The following is an 18,652-nucleotide window of genomic DNA, read 5'->3' as shown; positions in this document are numbered from 1 at the left end:
TTATTACAATATAAAAAGTCTGATGTTGACAGTGATGGACAACAGCCCATTCGATTGGTAACTACCTTTGGCAGGAATTTTCAGTCCTTTAAGCGGGTTATTAACCAACACTGGGATATCCAAAAAGCCAATGTCAAGCTTAATGATATTCTCTCTTCCACATGCTCATTTTCTTCTTGTAAGGGGCCCACTTTAGGGTCCCATTTTAGCCATTACAAATGCAAGGTTCTGCCCTCACTCCCAACAATCTACTATATTTGGGAATAAGGTCAAGGGATGTGTACCTTGTGGACATTGTTCCGCATGTCCCCATATATTCAAAACTAGTACCTTCACCAGCTCCAACATTCCCAAGGTCTATGACATTTTATGTTTTGGAAACTGCAGTTCTGAATGAATTATTTGGCTACCTGCTCCTGTTCGGCGTTTTATGTTAGACAAACATCTAGAACACCGAGGCTTCGGATATCTGAACACCTCAGTGAGATCAGGAACAGGAGAGCTACTAATGCTTTGTTTAAGCACACCTTGGCTTACAGAACAGCCAGATTTACATTTACTGTTACTGATAGAGTTCAGGGTCGTAATTTTTCTAAAGTTGGTTGGCACATTATATTAAACAATAAGGAATCAGGTTGGATCATCACTCTAGGAGGTTTGTTTAAACCTGGTCTAAATGAGTTGTCATAATGTTCAATCCAACCAATAACTTTTCTGAATGCTAATGATATAATCTATTTAAGGATTAGAAATGTTCACTTGTGTTAATGCACTGAGGAAGGCTGTTGCCGAAACCGGTATGCCATTTATTTTTTGAAGCTACCCAAATAAAGTATTTCAAGTTTTCTACCCACTGTGCTGGACCTTTTTGTTTTTTATTTATTGCCTTGGTTGGTTTGGTGCGTGCACAACTGTACATGCGGGTGTCTGTGTTTGGTGCTACTTGGTTTCTCCCACTGTTGGAATCAGGGGTCGAACTTGACTTGGCGGCTGAAGAAGATTTTGCTCTATCATTTCTGCATTCACATATATGTGCCAACGTTTATGTATGGTTGCTATTTATTCTCTGGACATCCATTTCAGAACGGCTGAGGTTTGGTGTGCTTCACTTCACCTTATGTTTTTATCTAAGCAACGTTTTTTGTGAACTGGGGCTGAGTGTTTTGACTCTAAATTACCCCACAATTTGGGGGGTGAACTGAACAGTGGATTGAAATATATTTGGGGACATTGTTTAACATCTTATCCAGTAAAGGAATGGATTATTAGCACACTGGTTGTGTGTTTAATTGTACTTTCAATTTAATATAGGATATGGATGCTTTTGGTGTAATTGGGGCTGAGTTGCCTGTCCCTATATCACACCATTTTTTTATGTAGTGTTATGGAGACAAGCCGAATGATGGATTGTAATTCAACTTGTGTCTCTCATTTATTGGGGGCCTGCATTTGCTTATTTCATAAAGGAATGGATTTATTTTGGGTATTAAGCTGAGTGTGTAGCTCGGTACGTGAACATTTTCAGTCAAGAATATGGAGGTAAGCCGAATGGCGGATTTGTACTGAGTTCTGCTCCTTTCTGGGGTCAAGTATTACCAGATCTTCTTTATTACTACAACGAATGGGGGCATTAATTGAGTTTTACAGTTAATTTTTGGTTAGTCTTGGCTTATTCGCAGGTGCGGCTACCTGGATCTATGGTTACTTGTTTTTCCAGTGTCTGAACTGTGGGTTAAATGCAATTGTGATAGGCGAAGTTGGTTCATAACATCATTTCTACCTATTTAAGGGTGGACAACGATTTCATATGTGTGTGACTATTACTAGATCTTCTTTATTACTACAAGGAATGGGGACAATAAATGACTTTTACAGTTAGTTTTGGTTGGTCTGGGCTTATTCGCAGGTGCGGTTGCCTGGATCTATGGTTACTTAGTTTCCCCCCCGAGTCTGAACTGTGAGTTAAATACAATTGTGATGGGCGAAGGTAGTTCATAACATCATTTCTACCTATTTAAGTGTGGACAACAATTTCATATATGTGCGAGAGGTGGATATATGGGATATGTTATTGTTTGCTCAACATTAATGTCAAGTTTATGAATGCACTCAACATAACTGGGCGGAATTGTGTGAGTTCTACATGGTGTCATTATCCCAGTTCATTGATCTAATGAAGATACTTTACTGAGTTACTGGGGCGATTGTTTGAGAGAACAAGGTGTTGCTCCTTATTTTGACATACGGAAACAGGTTGAACTGTGGATTCATACTTTTCCCACTCTTTGGGTGTTCTGGACCAGTTCCATCATTAGCTGAAGTTTGTTCAAGGGTATCCTTGTGTGGAACTCTATGCCTAATAAAAGGGGGGGCTGACAAAGCATCTATTTGGTTCCAGGATGTTTTGAATTTGATTCGAACCACATCTAAGGCATAAACTGAGGGTGACTATATTGTTTTGCATTTGTAAGCAATATATTTGGATGTGGGTACTGTTTGTACTGTTCTGGGGTTTGATTACTATACATATGGAAGTGAGCTTATTGATGGCATGTCTCATACATATGTTTCTCCTGGTCTGAGGTTTATTAATATTTAGTGACTATCAACCTAAGTCACCTGTTCAATTTTAGACTGGGACTTTCTATCTAAAGAGTTCTATATTTTTTGACATCTTCTGATTGTTCATTGATTGCAGTTTGGGGGTCGTATTGGCCTCTTTTTTTTTTTTGTTAAATATTTTTGGGGGGGGGGGTCTTTTTCTGACATTTTTCTATTATATTTGGTATTTTTTCACAAATATTTGTGACAATACATATATGTTTTGTTCTAATAATCCATATGTTTTTGTTAACACTATTCACACACACACACACACACACACACACACACACACACACACACACACACACACACACACACACACACACACACACACACACACACATATGTATATATATATGTGTGTTTGTCTACATCTTTATACCAATCAGTTGTTGGATACTATGACTTTTCTTAGATATAGGTTTCCTCTATATTAGTGATTATTTGAATGGAATTACTTGTTACATTCATGCTAACTGTTTATGTTCAGTTGGGAAAGTGTGCCCTTTTGTATATTTAGGCACATTTATTTTGTGGGGGCGAACATCATAGTTTGTAAACTGATAATTTGGATCTATACAATTTTTATAGGGTTTGCTAATCATTAATATTCGGTATGGATTTTTCCAGATTATTACAAGGTTTAGCAGCAGACCGTGATGATTTATTAGCCTTTGGGCTTGGGCCTAACAGCAAGGAAGGAAACACTTCGGGTTCTTTGAATCCAGAGGATATCTGTGCTAGTATTTTTGAGAAACTGACCAAGAGCATGACATCTTTGAGGACTAATGTGTGGCATCCTAAGTTACTTAAGGCCTATAAGGTTTGAGGGATTTCTCCTCATGGGCTCCGGGTCAGAATTCAACTATGGGTTAGTATGATGGATGATATATTGTTGGATGATTGGGCTCAGGCCCAACATAAGGCCTCAATGATGTTTGTGGACACTCTCATTCCCCACTATGAAAGGACCATTGATAAATTCTGTGCCGAATCAAGCAATGCACCAGCTGATGGCTCAACAAGATTTGGTTATATTACCAGCAGACAAGGGAGGGGCAATAGTGATTATGGACTGGGACAAGTATTTGGCTGAGGCGGAGAGACAGTTGAGGGATGGACAATTCTATATGGGTATGCCATTAGATCCCACACTACAGTTTAAAAAAGAAATTGACAATTTTCTCAATCTGGTTTTGGAGGAGGATATTATCAACAAAAAAACTGTCTATCATTTAACAGCTTCTGACCCTCAATCCCAATACCTGTATCTCTTACCCAAAATCCACAAGAATTTGTCCAATCCCCTGGTATACCTAAGTGGATCATTGACTGAACTACTGTCGGCCTTTCTGACGAAATATCTACAGCCCCTGTTGCCCCTTGTTCATGCTAGAATTCAGGACACTATGAATTTTTTTACAAATTATTGACAACATGCAATTAGAGCCAGAATGGCTAATGTGCACTTTGGATGTGTCCTCACTATATACCAATATTCCACACTGGGCTGGGCTTGAGGCATTGCAATTTTTGTTGGATCAGGCCAATATTTATCCCCCTGGATTCAATACGTTTTTGGTTTGTTTAAATGAACATGTGTTGACCAAAAATATTTTTTACTTTTTGGCAAATATTTTTGGCAAGTTAAAGGTACGGCCATGGGGTAATCTTTTGCCCCCCATTTATGCAGATCTGTTCATGGGCTATATTGAACATCAGCTCATTTATGATGATTCAAATAATTTATTTATCAGAGAAAGTGACATCTGGCGACGCTACTTGAATGACTATTGGATGATGTGGAGGGGGGATTTGTTTTTTTTTTTACAGGAATTTGTGGAATACCTCAACCAGAACAAACAGGGCATACAATTCACCTTGAATGCCAATAAAGATACCATCACTTTTCTAGATGTTACAGTTATTAGGAATCCGGATCATACCCTCACTACAATACATTACTACATGCCGGTAGTCATCACCCCTTCACATCATCCGCAATATACTTAAGTCACAATTTTTGAGAATGCGTCGCATTTGTTCTACACAGGATACTTATGCCCGGTATGAACAAGATCTGCATAACCGTTTTATCCAGAGGGGATACAAAGATAGTAATATCTGTCAGGCCAGGGATCATTTTAGACAACAACCCAGAGCAAATTTATTACAACACAAAAAGTCTGATGTTGACAATGATGGACAACAGCCCATTCGATTGGTAACTACCTTTGGCAGGAATTTTCAGACCTTTAAGCGGGTTATTAACCAACATTGGGATATCCTAAAAGCAAATGCCAAGCTTAATGATATTCTCTCTTCCACATGTTCATTTTCTTCTCATAGGGGGCCCACTTTAGGGTCCCATTTTAGCCATTACAAATGCAAGGTTCCGCCCTCACTCCAACAGTCTACTATATTTGGGAATAAGGTCAAGGGATGTGTACCTTGTGGACATTGTTCCGCATGCCCCCATATATTCAAAACTAGTACCTTCACCAGCTCCAACATTCCCAAGGTCTATGACATTTTATGTTTTGGAAACTGCAGTTCTGAATGAATTATTTGGCTACCTGCTCCTGTTCGGCGTTTTATGTTAGACAAACATCTAGAACACCGAGGCTTCGGATATCTGAACACCTCAGTGAGATCAGGAACAGGAGAGCTACTAATGCTTTGTTTAAGCACACCTTGGCTCACAGAACAGCCAGATTTACATTTACTGTTACTGATAGAGTTCAGGGTCATAATTTTTCTAAAGTTGGTTGGCACACTATATTAAACAATGAGGAATCAGAAGGGATCCTCAGGCTATGGGGTTTGTTTAAACCTGGTCTAAATGAGCTGTCATAATGTTCAATCCAACCAATAAATTTTGTGAATGCTAATGATGTCATCTATTTAAGAATTAGATATTTTCACTTGTGTTAATGCACTGAAGAAGTCTGTTGCTGAAAGTGGTATGCCATTTGTTTTTGAAGCTACCCAAATAAAGTATTTCAAGTTTTCTACCCAATGTGCTGGACCTTTTTGTTTTTTATTTGTTGCCTTGGTTGGTTTGGTCCATGCACATCCGTACGTGTGGGCGTCTGTGTTTGGTGCTACTTAGATCTTGCATTGACCATTGAGCAAACAGAAGCCACTGTAACAGTCTCATGTGGAAGCTTGCCAAGGGAACTAGTGTTATTCCTGCTGCCATTGAGCCCAGGACTTTTAGAACAAATCTTGCTTGAGTCTTTTTTCTCCCGATTAAAATTGCAACCTGGTGTCAAATGGTCGACACCCTCTCCAGAGGCAATTTTGCTATCATGCCTTTGGTGTCTAGATCTGCCCCTATAAATGTAATATATTGACAGGGCAACAAGGCAGACTTTTTGTAGTTTATAGTGATGCCTAGCTGAGAGCAGAGGTGGATTGTGGTGTCCCTTGTCTCGGTTAGTCAATGCTCGGTGTTGGCGGTAAGGAACCAGTCATCCAGATATGGAAACATCCGGAATCCTAAATGCCACAGATGAGCCATGACTTCTGCCATGCATTTGGTGAACACCCTGGGGGCTGTGGTGAGGCCAAACGGCAGAGCTCTGAACTGGTAGTGACTGGCTCCCAGCCGGAAGCGTAGAAGTCTCCTGGATTGCCTGCCCATCTTGATATCATAGTACACATCCTGGAGATCGATAGAGCACATCTAATTGTTCTTTCCCACGAAGGGAAATATGGACTGCAGTGTCACCATCCAGAACTTTGTCTTCTTGACAGACTAATTGCAGCAATCAGTCCGGGAAACAGCCACCACCTTGGGGCAGAAGTGCAGATGAAACAGCTCACAATAAGGTACCAAATCCTCCAAGAATAAAATTTATTAACGCCACAGATATAAATACATGTTTTCGTCAATAAAATGACTTCATCAGACAGAGTCCATACATAAAAAATCACATATATATACTCCCATCATTGAAGCTAATTAAACAATTGATGGAATTAATTGCTCTCATTTAAAGCCACAACGTGCCTACCATAGAAAAATTAAATATAAAGAAATATATATTTAAAAATATACAAACAATGTATGTGTGTATGTCATACTGTGAAACTACATATCATATATAAAAAACACACATTTCTTTTTGAATAAACCTCAATAACAATTTTATAAAAAACATCAAAATATCCTAGTACAACCAAATATATTAGCACTAAGCCTAGCACTTGCTCCTAAAGTACTTTTTACTCTGATATAGCACTTTTTATTATACATAGCACTTTTTATTATACATAGTACTCCACCAGCCTAAAAACCCTTTTTTCGATCACCATAACCCCCGTAGTCTTTTTCAAACTCATCTACATAAAGTTTTTGACTACTCCTTCTAGCATGTCGAGGGATCAGTTACTAGTGTCCTCTCCAGCTCAGCTCGTGAATCTGGGAATATTGAGGCAATGTTACAATTGCCTCATGTACACAGACAACCCTCTCCTTCTCCCACAAAACACATATACATGCGAGAGATGCAACTATATAGCCAAACTGGAGGCTGAGCTCTCTCAACATAGGACTGGCAAGACCAGACAGGAGGAGAAGGTAACCACACACACCACAAACCCAGTCTCACATAGCACTATCACAACTTCAAATCATACACATAAACACACAAAGACATACTCTGAGACTCTGATCAAAAATCTACCAAAACAGCAGAGGCCACCAAAGCAGACACCCAAACAACTGCCACCACAGGTCACAGCACATGCAACACATAGACTACAGAGTCAGTGTGCCAAACAGTCACAGCCCTTAAGGCCAAACACAATGCCAGACACACTCGTCATAGGTGACTCCATAGTCAGACACACTGACGTCCCGCTCACAAGACTGAATAAGGAGAAGGTCACAGTAAGCTGCCTATCGGGTGCTAGAATCCGACACATAACGCAAGCACTCAGGTCACTCAACTGCAGGTACAAGTATGACTCAGTCATTGTCCATGCTGGTGTGAACGACCTGAGACGTACCTCCCTGGACTACATGAAAAGAGACATAGAGGAGCTCTCTGATTATGTAGTCCAGGCAGGTATGACCCTGACCTTGAGCAGTATCCTACCTTCACCAAGAATGATGCCACAATACAGAGACAAGATGATCAGCTTTAATAATTGGCTTAAACTATGGTGTCATTCAAAGGGGAACCAATGTCTGTCTGCCTGGGATGACATGCTGGACAAGCCACGCTGCTTTGCAAGGGACGGCTTGCACCTGTCACCCCTGGGCTTCCGGATTTTGGCAAAGGCTCTTGCCACCCCCATAGTGCCTTTTTTAGGCAAGGCTCAAATTCTAAGCCTACCACCCTAGAACACAAAAAAGGAAAAAAAACTAAGGGTAATGCTGCTCAATGCCAGAAGTCTCAACCTCAAGATGCACGCACTCGAAGCCCTTCTCAGTATGGAGAACATCGATGTCTGTGCTGTGACTGAAACCTGGTTCAAGGCTCCTGAGAGCACCCCGGCACTATCAGGTTTTACCTCATATCATGCGTTCCGGCCACAAAATCCGGACAACACCAAGAAAGGAGGGGGGGTGTCCATATTCATCAAGGACACCCTCACCTCAAGGTTGGTGGCAACGCACGATGCATCGGAGACCATCCAGGTGCAATTAACCATAGGCAAGACTTCTCTGCAATTTATAGCATGTTACAGGCCACCCTCTCAAACTCAGGAACCTCACACAGCTTTCCTGAAAACACTGGAGGGGATAAATGTATCTCCAAACACCATCATACTGGGTGATTTCAACTATCCAAATATAGACTGGGATCACTACTCAAGCCCAAACACTTTTGCCCAAAGGTTCCAAAAGTTCATAAACTCAAATGCCATGGAACAACTAGTCACCATCCCCACAAGAGGAGAAAACATACTAGATCTCATCATCACGAACATGGGGTCACAATGTTCAACACCAGAAGTATACCCCTCATTGGTGAGATCTGATCATAAACTAATCTCATTGGAAGTCCACATCCTGCCCCCACCCCAGATAAAAAAGACCACAGTGAAGAACTTCTCAAAAGCCGATTTCACACTTCTAAAGACTGGTGTGGTCACATTCAAGGCCCCAGAGCCAGCGGAAACCATTACTCAAACCGCTGAATCACTTACAAATGCCTTCTACCAGCACCTCCAGGACTGCATGGATCAGGCAATCCCAAACAAAACAAAGACTCTTTGTACCAATGGCAAGCGTCCAGTCTGGTGGACCCCAGCCATAAATAAGCTCTACAACAAAAGGAGGAAGCTACTACAAGATAGAGCAAAATCCGTAAAAGGGAAGACACCCTTGATCATTATAAGTAAAAAACTAAGATCTCTCATAAAATCATCCAAGGCAAATTTTGAGAAAAAAATAGCTAAGGATACAAAAGACAATCATAAGGCCTTTTTTAGCTATGTTAGAAACCTGGGAGGAAACTCTCAGATATGCTCAGAATTAGTTCAAAATGATGTAAAAATCACTGAACCTACAGACATTGCCAACATACTGGCTGACAGGTTCAGTGCAAACTCCCCCCCCCCCAAAAGATAAGATATCTATACCAGAGGATTGTAGCCCCCCAAACATCTCAAATGCTCAGGTGAGAACTGCCCTCTCCAAGGCGAAAAACACAGCATCCATGGGACCAGATGGTGTCCCCGGTTGTGTGCTCCACAAACTCAATGAGGAATTAAACCCGCAGTTAGGGCAGCTGTTTAATCTTAGCCTCACCTCAGGATACGTACCCAAGGAGTGGCGTACGGCAACGGTGGTACCACTTCACAAAGGAGGTGCCTCCACCAACCCCGGAAACTACCGTCCCATCAGCTTGACAAGCCTGATCTGCAAAGCTATGGAGAGGATCATAATGGAACTCATAAATAAAGACATAGGGGACTTGCAGACTTTGGATCCGACCTAGTTCGGCTTTGTCAAAGGCAGATCATGCCTTTTAAACTTGGTTGACTTTTTCGAAACAGTCACCAAGACCATTGACGAGGGAAAGGCAGTCTACACAGCCTACCTTGACCTGGCAAAGGCTTTCGACACAATACCCCACTCGGGTATCATTGAAAAACTCACCAGCTTAAATGTAAACCCATATGTCACAAGATGGGTTGCAAACTGGCTAAGTGACAGAACCCACAGGGTCAGAGTTGCTGGCGCCATGTCAGACTCAAAGCCTGTCACAAGTGGTGTCCCACAGGGTTCAGTCCTGGGCCCACTCTTGTTCGGCATCTACTTTTCAGAAGTACAAGCAAACACAGGAGGATTATGGCTGACTAAGTTTGCAGATGACTGCAAACTGGGCACCATAGTTGAAAACCCATCTGACACAGATATCCTTCAGAAGGGTCTCATAGAGACGGATAACTGGTGCCAGAGCCATGGCCTAAAGTTAAACGCCATAAAATGCATAGTCATACCCTTCGGGAAAAACAAGGTTACCCCTAGTTACCATATAGGTGGCAATTCACTAAGCACAGAAGAGGTTATCAGGGATCTGGGGACCCAGATTGACAGTAACCTTTCGTTTGACACTCACGTTGCCAAAGTAGTTAGGAAGACCTTCTACATCGCCCACCTGATCATGAAGGGATTCACTTCTAGATCAAGGGAAGTCATAATTCCCCTGTACTCATCACTCATCAGACCAATGATTGAGTACAATGCCCCATTCGGAATGTACCTGACCCGACACCTGCAGCAATTGGAAAGGCCCCAAAAGTTCCTTACCAAAAGGATAAAGGGTCTCAAAAATATGTCTTATGCTGCCCGACTGAAGGAACTCCAGCTCTATTCAGTCGCTTACTGTCTGCTCAGAGGTGACCTGTGCCTGACATACAAGGCCATGTCCAACCTGGAATTAATGAACATGCTTCACCTCAAAAAATCCAAATCCATCAGAACTACAAGGGCAGGAGACTTAAACCTTAACACGACTATTAATAGGACGTGCTGGAGGGACAGATTCATCACCCAGAGACTCCCTATGCTGTGGAACAAAATCCCGGTACATGTGAGGCAGAGTACCTCGCTGGCTTTATTCAAGAGAAATCTTGACCAATGGATGGGAGATCGCAGGTATACCCCAGGGATAACCTCAGTGCCACTGCTTGACAGAGGCACAGCAAAATAATGGGCTTAGTACCCTTCAAACTAAAGGGGTGGCGAAAGCCACAAAACACTGGGCTAGGCTTATAAATGCCCTAGGGCAGATAGCCTAGTATGAACCTATGAACCTATGAACCTATAATATACATAGCTTGATCAAGAAAATGTATATATATATATATATATATGTTGAACTATACTACGTATGAATATTAAAATGAAAAATTCATTATATTCTCCCTGTCTTTAATTTCAAATAGGGTACTATTGATATAGAATCATTAAGGCCAGGGAATCTATTGGAATCTAAAAAAATCTGCCAATATGTTTCCCGATGGGCCAGCCTAGCTTCCCAATGTCCACCCCTAACATCCCTAGGGACTGAATCAAGGACAAAAAACAGAAAAACCGCTCCTACACAGGTAGTGTTATGTCTATAAAGTGCATTTTTAATGTTAAATTTCTGTATATCATAATAGTGTTCATACACACGTTTTCTAAGCTGCCTCTCAGTCTTGCCGACATAAAATGCCTGGCAAGACTGACACACTGCTACATAAATAACTCCAATAGAATTACAATTATAAAATCTAACTGAGGGGATTCTCCTGTTTCTACCTTCCAAGTACACATGATCATCATGAACAATATATTTACATTGGGGGCACCGTCCACACTTGTTACTGGGGTTATTTATGTAGCAGTGTGTCAGTCTTGCCAGGCATTTTATGTCGGCAAGACTGAGAGGCAGCTTAGAAAATGTGTGTATGAACACTATTATGATATACAGAAATTTAACATTAAAAATGCACTTTATAGACATAACACTACCTGTGTAGGAGCGTTTTTTCTGTTTTTTGTCCTTGATTCAGTCCCTAGGGATGTTAGGGGTGGACAATGGGAAGCTAGGCTGGCCCATCGGGAAACATATTGGCAGATTTTTTTAGATTCCAATAGATTCCCTGGCCTTAATGATTCTATATCAATAGTACCCTATTTGAAACTAAAGGCAGGGAGAATATAAGGAATTTTTCATTTTAATATTCATACGTAGTATAGTTCAACATATATATATATATATATATATATATTTTCTTGATCAAGCTATGTATATTAGTGCTAATATATTTGGTTGTACTAGGATATTTTGATGTTTTTTATAAAATTGTTATTGAGGTTTATTCAAAAAGAAATGTGTGTTTTTTATATATGATATGTAGTTTCACAGTATAACATACACACATACATTGTTTGTATATTTTTAAATATATATTTCTTTATATTTAATTTTTCTATGGTAGGCACGTTGTGGCTTTAAATGAGAGCAATTAATTCCATCAATTGTTTAATTAGCTTCAATGATGGGAGTATATATATATGATTTTTTATGTATAGACTCTGTCTGATGAAGTCATTTTATTGACGAAAACGTATATTTATATCTGTGGCATTAATAAATTTTATTCTTGGAGGATTTGGTACCTTATTGTGAGCTGTTTCATCTGCACTTCTGCCCCAAGGTGGTGGCTGTTTCCCGGACTGATTGCTGCAATTTGTTTGTGGTTGTTTTTTACAGCGTTCCTCCTTCTTGTTGTTTTTGGTGATATGGAAGTTGGTTCGGGCAGTTCCACTGCAAGCGAGGGAAGTGGGACCGGAGTACGGTCAGACACGTGGGATTTATCCCAGCTCATGGGTCAATTGACTCAGTTGGTCAATTTACTAACTCCTCTTGGACTTGGTCTACAAACTATCATTTCGGACCAAAAGGAGGTGCTTAAAGCCGTCATGATGCGGATGGCTGTTCAAACTGTTGCTCCCTCTAATTTGAATAGTACGGTCCGTTTGCCAGCGTCGGAAGCTCCTAAGACTATGGAAGGGACTGATTTCTTCAATACTCCAGCTGTTTTTCGTGATGGTACTCAGGGGACTTCTGTACTTCAAAATCAGCCTGTAGTGGGTTCCGAGGCACTTCCAGCGTCCTCGTTTCAGGAATGGGTTAATTCCAAACCCTACTTTTCGCTTTCTGGGTACAACATGAAAAATCCAGTGGACACTTGTTCTTTTGCGGATAACCTATGCTTCCTGGAGAACGCTCTTTATAGGTACAAAACGCTTGAGTTGGACAATATATATTTAAAAGAGTGTATTAATAAGTGTATAGTGCCTAAGGGTTTACGGGTACATAAGTACCCAAATAATGTTGTTTGTGGAAGTGAATTCCATTCTGACCTGATAAAAGCCTTTGACCAATGTGGGTTAGATATTGTCAGGGCTATTATCAAGAAGAATGAAACTGAAATTAAAGTTTTGTCTGATGAAATTTTTAAATATAATGAGAACATTACTAATGACTTAATGTTTAATATTGAAATTCACAAACGAAAGTATTATGACATCCGTAAGCACATTGACAAGCAATGTGATATAGTGCTTAAACGGAAGTACAACAAACTTAATAGGGATCTTAGGGAATATCAGGAGGGGAGGCAATATCCTAATCCACCTTTCTCCAGGGGAAGTTACTCTACTGACCCACAGTCTCAGGCAGGGTCTGTTACTAGAGACAATCTTATGTCCCCTATACATGTAGAGCAGGTAGGCGATGCTCAAATTGACCCACAAGAACAGTCCAATGGGGATTTTTTACCCAGGAGGTCCGAGCATATACGCAACAAACAGGGGGGACCTCAATATCCGGTGTACCCGATACACCCGCAGGGGAGGGAGATTCAGCCCCGGGGGTGGAGAAGGAACAGGAATCAGGATTGGTAAAAACAGGAGATATTACTGTAACCAATATAGGGGAACACCAGTTATGTATTAAAAATGGTTATCATATTTATAATTACAGTGATGTCCCAGTTACAGACACTTGTTTTGATTTATTTACCAAGGGATTCAAATTTGTTCCTAGTAGAAGTAGCCACCCTGTTAACACCATTTTAGATCTCAAATTGTTTATTCGTAAGCTTAACCTTGAACATTTGTTTGGTAATGGTCCAGTGGTTCCTAGCTTATTTTTGAAGAAGTCCAGTACTTTCAACCCTCCTTTGCATCCTCAACTCAAGAATCTAGAAAACAGGATAGAACAACAAATTCGTAGGGAATTGCCCCAGGCTAAATTTGCCCCCAATTTAAGTCACGAGGAACTTACCTTGCTGCATGATTTATGTCATAATTGTTCTTTAAGGGTGATGGAACCAGATAAAGGTGGGGGGACAGTCTTCATGAGCCAGATTTTGTATGAGAGTAAGATGTGTGATATATTATATGACATTACCAAATATTCTCCAACGTCCATCAATGAGATTCACCTCTCATACAAAAAAATTGATTTGGCAATTAAAGATTTGTTGGACCAGGAAGTTATTGAATTTGACATTTATTCTTATTTGGAGACCCCCTTTCCTAAGGTACCTACCATTTTCGGAGTGCCTAAAGTTCACAAAAACATTCAGGATCTACCCCTTCAACCTATAGTGGCAGCGCAGGGATCTAAAACTCATACCATTTCTAAATTTTTAGATTGGAAATTGAAACAAATATGGGGGAGGCAAACATATTTATTGAAGGATTCCTGGGAATTCCTACGTAGTGTCACCAATGACTTGTATAGGCCTAACCTTATGTTTTTGACCATTGATGTGGTTGATCTGTTTTCTGTTATACCTACGGAAACAGGTCTAAAATGGATGGAAGAGGCCCTTTGGGATTGTCCAGAGGTAATACAAAACGATGTTTGCATTGTTCTTGAGTTGTTGGAGTTAGTTTTGAAAAACAACTTTATATTTTATGGTGGGGAGTATTTTCAACAGATTACTGGGGTGTCCATGGGGGCCAAATGTGCCCCAACCTATGCTGACATTATTATGTCAGTATGGGAGAAAAAATTCGTCCTCAATAGTGGATTTGCAAAAAACTGGATTCACTATACAAGATTCTTGGACGATATTTGTATTTTTTGGGTAGGACCTGCTCATGTTATTGATGAATTTACATCCTATATAAATTCCACAACTACTTTTTTAAAGTTTACCCATCAGGTATCTGATAATTTTGTCAACTATTTGGACATTACACTTACAAAGGAACCACAGGGGTTTAATTTAAGTATTTATCAGAAACTCACGTTTTCAAATAGTTATTTGCATTTTCATAGTTCGCATCCTAGATTCCAAAAGAGGGCAATTATAAAGGGACAATTTGTTAGGGTCTCACGTATGACCTCTCAAGATTTACAGTTTAATATTGAGTGTGACAAACTTACTATGCTGTTTCTTGAAAGGGGCTATCCTATCTCTTTAATTAATTCAGTTAAGGGTGAAGTAATGCAAGCCAGAGCCACTAGATTTAGCCCCATTTTGGGTAAAGAGCGTTCAGATGTTTTGATCAACAAAGGGGATGTGGTTCCGGCCTTTAACAGTAGTCAACTTGTTTTTATCACTGAATTTAGTGCTAATGTTGGACAAGTTACTAATATTGTAAACAGGGAATTGAAGTCCTTTCAAGATCTGACTGACATGAGCAATTTTAAGGACAAAACATTTAAAACTGTTTATAGAAGGGGATTTAACATCAAAAGGGTCCTGGAACAGGAAATTCATCAATTCCATCAGGGTGGATCAAGGAAGGGGACCTACAAGTGTGGACGGTGCCCCCAATGTAAATATATTGTTCATGATGATCATGTGTACTTGGAAGGTAGAAACAGGAGAATCCCCTCACTTAGATTTTATAATTGTAATTCTATTGGAGTTATTTATGTAGCAGTGTGTCAGTCTTGCCAGGCATTTTATGTCGGCAAGACTGAGAGGCAGCTTAGAAAACGTGTGTATGAACACTATTATGATATACAGAAATTTAACATTAAAAATGCACTTTATAGGCATAACACTACCTGTGCAGGAGCGTTTTTTTCTGTTTTTTGTCCTTGATTCAGTCCCTAGGGATGTTAGAGGTGGACATTGGGAAGCTAGGCTGGCCCATCGGGAAACATATTGGCAGATTTTTTTAGATTCCAATAGACTCCCTGGCCTTAATGATTCTATATCAATAGTACCCTATTTGAAACTAAAGGCAGGGAGAATATAAGGAATTTTTCATTTTGATATTCATACGTAGTATAGTTCAACATATATATATATATATATATATATATATATATATATATATATATATATATATACATTTTCTTAATCAAGCTATGTTTATTAGTGCCAATATATTTGGTTGTACTAGGATATTTTGATGTTTTTTATAAAATTGTTATTGAGGTTTATTCAAAAAGAAATGCGTGTTTTTTATATATGATATGTAGTTTCACAGTATAACATACACACATACATTGTTTGTATATTTTTAAATATATATTTCTTTATATTTAATTTTTCTATGGTAGGCACGTTGTGGCTTTAAATGAGAGCAATTAATTCCATCAATTGTTTAATTAGCTTCAATGATGGGAGTATATATATGTGATTTTTTATGTATGGACTCTGTCTGATGAAGTCATTTTATTGACGAAAACGTGTATTTATATCTGTGGCGTTAATAAATTTTATTCTTGGAGGATTTGGTACCTTATTGTGAGCTGTTTCATCTGCACTTCTGCCCCAAGGTGGTGGTTGTTTCCCGGACTGATTGCTGCAATTTGTTTGTGGTTGGTTTTTACAGCGTTCCTTTTTCTTGTTGTTCTTGACAGACTTGTTGAGTCTGCTGAGGTCCAAAATGGGCCTCCAGTCCCCTGTTTTCTTTGATACGAAAAAGAAAGTACAGTTGTGTACATTTACCATAAATGTAGATGTTTAAGTGTGTTCACTGTTGCAGTCATTACATTTGGGTAATCCTGCTGGCAGGTTGCCCTCAGTTGGCCTGAATTCCAAAGTTCTGGGTCCTGCATCAGTTGCTGTCGCCCCTTCCCTGACGTCAGGTCATCAGGGGTATAAAAGATGCAGCCGACGCCATTTTCTTCAGTTTTTCTTGCCCCAGATGTCAGGTGTCCCCAAAAGGGTAGGCTAGATATATATATATATATATATATATAAAACATACATGCACCAAAATAAACTTTTACCTTCATCTACAAGTAAATACACCACATAGGTTGCATAGATCAGAGAAGTAAATATATGTTCCAGCAGAAATAAGGGGGATGGCCATAGTCGGTTTTAGGCACCAGCGAACCCTGTGGTCGCTGGGGACCCCCTGTTCCCTGGGGGCCCCCAACCACAGCAAGTTATCATACCTTGATATTTTGTCACATGTCTGTAAAACCAATGAAAGCTAGTACAGCAGTCTTGTATACTTAACAAACCACAATGGTAATAACTCTTATTTATATCTCCTTTAAAATTCTGGTTGTAGTAACAGTGTTTTGTCAAGTAACAGGCATCAGAATTCCATTAAATATTTTACCACTGACATAGTGCCCCTGGCTTAGTTAAACACTGCTTTCGGACATTTTCTACACTAAAACTAACTACATAGCCAGCTTTAGGTCCCTGCATAACCATGGCTGCAGGAGGCCCCCTTAATAATCTTTGACATTGTGGGGGCCCCACAAAAGCTGCTGCTGGTTGGGGAAAATGAGGAAGAAAAAATGTATTAATTTCCTAATTATGCTCTTTGTAAAGAACAGGGCCAAGTTATGGCCCTGTTAGGATGAAGATCATAATGAACATGAGCAATATAAGCACTAGAGGGATCAGCAGCTCAGAGTAACTTACCTCAGTGCAAACTTTTATTTTAAGAAGAGCTTATGCTTCTGATCATCAGGGATAGTTTCTCTTTCAGGTAGTTTTATAAATAATACCAGAACACCAGTGGTGGTATACCCACGGTGGTGGTGCTGTGGTAGCATTGTCACCTCACAGTAAGACGCTGTCCAGTTCGATTCTCAGCTAGAGCGTCTTCTGCGTGGAGACATGCGTGAATGGGCGGACCTTCGTTGAAGGTTGTGCAACAGGCCTGGCAAGCCAGTACGTAAAAATCAACTGCTAATCATTAGCAGACCGGAGTTCCACTGTGTTGACCCCTAACCAGGAAAAGCCGAAAAACACAAACAAACCAGAACACCAGATACTATAACTCTCAATTTATTTGCTTAAGAATTCAGTACAATCCCAAAAATAATAGACTAAAGGCTCAGAATCAGGAATATGTTTAAATATTACTCTAATGCACCTAAAAAGTTACTAGAACAACATTTTGCATCAACAGAAGGAGGAGAAGAGGCGGAAGGCATGGCCGAACGCAGGAAGAGAGGAGAAAGTCTAAGACTGTGGTAGTGAGGGTCAAAACTTTGAATGTTGGTAGTATGACTGGTATAGGGAGAGAGCTAGCTGATATGATGGACAGAAGGAAGGTTGGTATAGTGTGTGTGCAAGAGACCAGATGGAAGGGAGGTAAGGCTAGGTGTATCGGCGGTGGGTTCAAATTGTTTTATCATGGTGTGGATGGGAGGAGAAATGGCGTAGGAGGTATTCTGAAGGAGCAGTATGCGAAAAGTGTTTTGGAGGTGAAAAGAGTGTCTGATAGAGTGATGTTTATGAAGATGGAAATTGATGGTGTAATGATGAATGTCGTTAGTGCATATGCTCCACAAGTTGGGTGTGCAATGGATGAAAAAGAAAAATTTTGGAGTGAATTGGATGAAGTGGTGATGACTGTACCCAAGGGTGAGAGAGTGGTGATTGGAGCAGATTTCAATGGGCATGTTGGTGAAGGGAACAGAGGGGATGAGGAAGTGATGGGTAGGTATGGTGTTAAACAAAGGAATACAGAAGGTCAGATGGTAGTGGATTTTTTCGAAAAGGATGGACATGGCTGTGGTGAATATGTATTTTAACAAGAGGGAGGAGCATAGAGTGACATACAAGAGTGGTGGAAGATGCACACTGG

General features: G+C 40.1%; 1 protein-coding gene across 1 annotated transcript in view; it reads right to left on the bottom strand.

Annotated features, from left to right (window-relative positions):
* The window catches only part of LOC122809330 (nuclear envelope integral membrane protein 2-like), a 789,373-nt gene that overhangs the window by 111,492 nt on the left and 659,229 nt on the right, over positions 1–18,652 (bottom strand). The window lies entirely within an intron of this gene.

Source organism: Protopterus annectens, chromosome 8.part0 (assembly GCF_019279795.1).
Source record: "Protopterus annectens isolate FY-2018-M chromosome 8.part0, PAN1.0, whole genome shotgun sequence".
In the NCBI taxonomy this organism is placed as follows: Eukaryota; Metazoa; Chordata; order Ceratodontiformes; family Protopteridae; genus Protopterus; species Protopterus annectens.
This window is presented reverse-complemented; position numbering and strand designations above follow the sequence as displayed.